The 4,141-nt window shown below is 57.0% G+C and overlaps 1 pseudogene; it reads left to right on the top strand.

The window, feature by feature from the left end:
• Positions 1 to 439: 439 nt before the first annotated feature.
• LOC139278658 (U2 spliceosomal RNA) lies at positions 440 to 620 on the top strand (annotated as a pseudogene).
• The last annotated feature ends 3,521 nt before the right edge of the window (positions 621 to 4,141 follow it).

The following is a 4,141-nucleotide window of genomic DNA, read 5'->3' as shown; positions in this document are numbered from 1 at the left end:
TGGGAGGAAGCTATGCTTGGCAGCAATTGCACAGTGGCATCTATTGGCTCAGGGCTGCTGTGAGCTGCAGTGGTAACATAAGTTTTGGCTAAGATCATGTGTAACTGACCTGACAGGGGAGTAACCACCATAACCCCAAGGTGGTTCTCCCTGGATCAGGAAGGTATATGCTTGCTTTTTTGGAAATAGGAGGTGGGTGGGGTGGCTTGACCCATCCACCTCCACGGAGGTGTGTGGGGGACCTGACCCATCCACCTCCATGGCACGAACCTGGTATTGCAGTACTTCCAGGAATGGTGCAGTGGCTCTAGGCCTTTTGGCTAAGAGCATTGGCGCAGAGTGATCCTTGGCGTGTGCAAGGTGATCTCTGGCGTTTGTGATTTGACAAAGAATTGGAACGATTGGCTACGAATTTCCAAAAAAAAAAAAAACCATTAGTATCCTGCTCCGGGCCTTTTGGCTAAGATCAAGTGTAGTATCTGTTCTTATCAATTTAATATCCCCTATGGGGACCAAATATTAAATTGTTTTTTGGAACAGGGAGATGGAACAGGGGCTTGCTCCATCCACTCCACGCACCGACCTGGTATTGCAGTGTTTCCAGGAACGGTGCAGCTTCCCCTCTCGGCCTTTTGGCTAAGATCAAGTGTAACTAACGCAAAGTGATCTTTGGCCCTGGAGTTAATCTGACAAGAACGAACAAAAAAAAAAAAAATAGTATCCTGCTCCGAGGAGCCATAGCCACTCCTCCGGGCCAGGACCTCACCAAGCTGCTGGACCACAGGTTGGTGGGGTGTGGTGGAACTCTTAGGCCCCCGGTGGACCGTCGTGGACACAGCTGCAATGGCAGCACTCAGATGTCGCTTAGCCTCCAGCTGATACTGTATGACAGCAGCCACACTCTGGAAGCCATCAGAGACGAAAGCAGTCAGAGGCTCCGTGCCCTGTTGCCCAGAGTGCATGAAAGTATTCTGAGCTTCCAGGGTAGCGGCCATACTTTGCATAAAAAGGCCAAGATGAACTGAAGACACAGCTGCAAAACCTGCCTTTTAAGAAGGTCAGGGAGCAGCTGCATCATAAGCATAATGGTTTTGCATCAATAAGAGGGAAATTTTGCAGTACAAACTCCACACTGCAGCCACACCACTGAAAACAGCCATTACCACCAGGAATTAAGATTCTGCTCCGTTTATGACAAAAAAAAGGCAATTTCGATCTTATTACCACTGCAATCATATCCGTGGTAACCGATGGCCAACAATGGTGCGACCACACCGTTTTGGGCCCTTTCTCTTCTAAAGGCCATATGCTTGATATGAAGATTCCATAGCCTAAAACATGGACATTATGTATGCAGTATTTACTGTGTCAGCTGTGGCTCAGTGGGTAGCACTCTTGCCTCTGAGTCAGCAGGTTGAGAATTCAAGTCGTACTCCAGGGACCAGCACAAAAAAACATTTCTCGGCTGACACTCAAGTGCAGAAGCACTGCACTGTTGGAGGTGCCGTCTTTCAGATGAGATGTTAAACCGAGGCAATGTCTGCTCCCTCAAGTGGACGTAAAAGATCCCATGGCACTATTTTGGAGAAGAGCAGGGGAGTTACCCCCGGTGTCCTGGCCAATATTTATCCCTCAATCAACATAACAAAAAACAGATTATTTGGTCATTATGACATTGCTGTTTGTGGGAGATTCCTGTGCACAAATGGACTGCCGTGTTTCCCACATTACAACAGTGACTACACCCCAAAAAGTACTTAATTGGCTGTAAAGTGCTTTGAGACGTCCGGTGGTCGTGAAAGGCGCTAAAATAAATCCAAGTCTTTCTTTCTTTTTATTGTCTTTTGGATAAGATGTTAAACTAAGGCCCCATCTGTCCCCTCAGGTGGATGTAAAAGATCTCATGGCACTATTTTGAAGAAGAGTCGGGAGGTCGGTGAGTCAGGAGGTCGGTGAGTCGGGAAGTCGCCGAATGAGTCGGGAGATTGGTGAGTCGGGAGGTCAGTCAGTCGGGAGGTCGGTGAGTCGGGAAGTCGCCGAATGAGTCGGGAGGTCGGTGAGTCGGTGAGTTGGGAGGTCGGTGAGTCGGGAGGTCGGTGAGTCGGGAGGTCGGTGAGTCGGTGAGTTGGGAGGTCGGTGAGTCGGGAGGTCAGTCAGTCGGGAGGTCGGTGAGTCGGGAAGTTGCCGAATGAGTCGGGAGGTCGGTGAGTCGGTGAGTTGGGAGGTCGGTAAGTCGGGAGGTCGGTGAGTCGGGAGGTCGGCGAGTCGGGAAGTCGTCGAATGAGTCGGGAGGTCGGTGAGTCGGGAGGTCGGTGAGTCGGGAAGTCGTCGAATGAGTCGGGAGGTCGGTGAGTCGGTGAGTCGGGAGGTCGGTGAGTCGGGAGGTCGGTGAGTCGGGAAGTCGCCGAATGAGACGGGAGGTCGGTGAGTTGGTGAGTCGGGAGGTCGGTGAGTCGGGAGGTCGGTGAGTCGGGAAGCCGGTGAGTCGGGAGGTCGGTGAGTCGGGAGGTCGGTGAGTCGGGAGGTCGGTGAGTCGGTGAGTCGGGAGGTTGGTGAGTCGGGAGGTTGGTGAGTCGGGAGGTCGGTGAGTCGGTGAGTCGGGAGGTTGGTGAGTCGGGAGGTTGGTGAGTCGGGAGGTCGGTGAGTCAGGAGTTGGTGAGTCGGGAGGTCGGTGAGTCGGGAGGTTGGTGAGTCGGGAGGTCGACGAGTCAGGAGTTGGTGAGTCGGGAGGTCGGTGAGTCGGTGAGTCGGGGGTCAGCGAGTTGGTGAGTCGGGAGGTTGGTGAGTCGGGAGGTCGGTGAGTCGGGAGGTCGGCGAATGAGTCGGGAGGTCGGCAACTCGGTTTGTTGGAAGTTCGGCGAGTGAGTCGGTAGGTTGGCGAGTCGGTGAGTCAGGAGGTCGGTGAGTCGGGAGGTCGGTGAGTCGGGAGGTCGGTGAGTCGGGAGGTCGGTGAGTCGGGAGGTCGGCGAGTCGGGAGGTCGGCGAGTCGGTGAGTCGGTGAGTCAGGAGGTCGGTGAGTCGGGAGGTCGGCGAGTCGGGAGGTCGGTGAGTCGGGAGGTCGGTGAGTCGGGAGGTTGGTGACTCGGGAGGTCGGCGAGTCGGGAGGTCGGTGAGTCGGGAGGTTGGTGAGTCGGTGAGTCGGGAGGTTGGTGAGTCGGGAGGTTGGTGAGTCGGGAGGTTGGTGAGTCGGGAGGTCGGTGAGTCAGGAGTTGGTGAGTCGGGAGGTCGGTGAGTCGGTGAGTCGGGAGGTCGGCGAGTCGGGAGGTCGGTGAGTCGGGAGGTCGGCGAGTCGGGAGGTCGGTGAGTCGGGAGGTCGGTGAGTTGGGAGGTCGGTGAGTCGGGAGGTCGGCGAGTCAGGAGTTGGTGAGTCGGGAGGTCGGTGAGTCGGGAGGTCGGTGAGTCGGGAGGTCGGCGAGTCGGGAGGTTGGTGAGTCGGGAGGTCGGCGAGTCGGGAGGTCGGTGAGTCGGGAGGTCGGTGAGTTGGGAGGTCGGTGAGTCGGGAGGTCGGCGAGTCAGGAGTTGGTGAGTCGGGAGGTCGGCGAGTCGGGAGGTCGGTGAGTCGGGAGGTCGGTGAGTCGGGAGGTCGGCGAGTCAGGAGTTGGTGAGTCGGGAGGTCGGTGAGTTGGGAGGTAGGTGAGTCGGGAGGTCGGTGAGTCGGGAGGTCGGCGAGTCAGGAGTTGGTGAGTCGGGAGGTCGGCGAGTCGGGAGGTCGGTGAGTCGGGAGGTTGGTGAGTCGGGAGGTCGGTGAGTCGGGAGGTCGGTGAGTCGGGAGGTCGGCGAGTCAGGAGTTGGTGAGTCGGGAGGTCGGTGAGTCGGGAGGTAGGTGAGTCGGGAGGTCGGTGAGTCGGGAGGTTGGTGAGTCGGGAGGTCGGCGAGTCAGGAGTTGGTGAGTCGGGAGGTCGGTGAGTCGGGAGGTCGGTGAGTCGGGAGGTTGGTGAGTCGGGAGGTCGGCGAGTCAGGAGTTGGTGAGTCGGGAGGTCGGTGAGTCGGGAGGTTGGTGAGTCGGGAGGTCGGCGAGTCAGGAGTTGGTGAGTCGGTGAGTCGGGAGGTCGGTGAGTCAGGAGGTCGGTGAGTCGGTGAGTCGGGTGGTCAGCGAGTCGGGATTTCGGCGAGTGAGTCGGGAGGTTGGTGAATGAGTCGG

Source organism: Pristiophorus japonicus, chromosome 1 (assembly GCF_044704955.1).
Source record: "Pristiophorus japonicus isolate sPriJap1 chromosome 1, sPriJap1.hap1, whole genome shotgun sequence".
NCBI lineage: Eukaryota > Metazoa > Chordata > Chondrichthyes > Pristiophoridae > Pristiophorus > Pristiophorus japonicus.
This window is presented reverse-complemented; position numbering and strand designations above follow the sequence as displayed.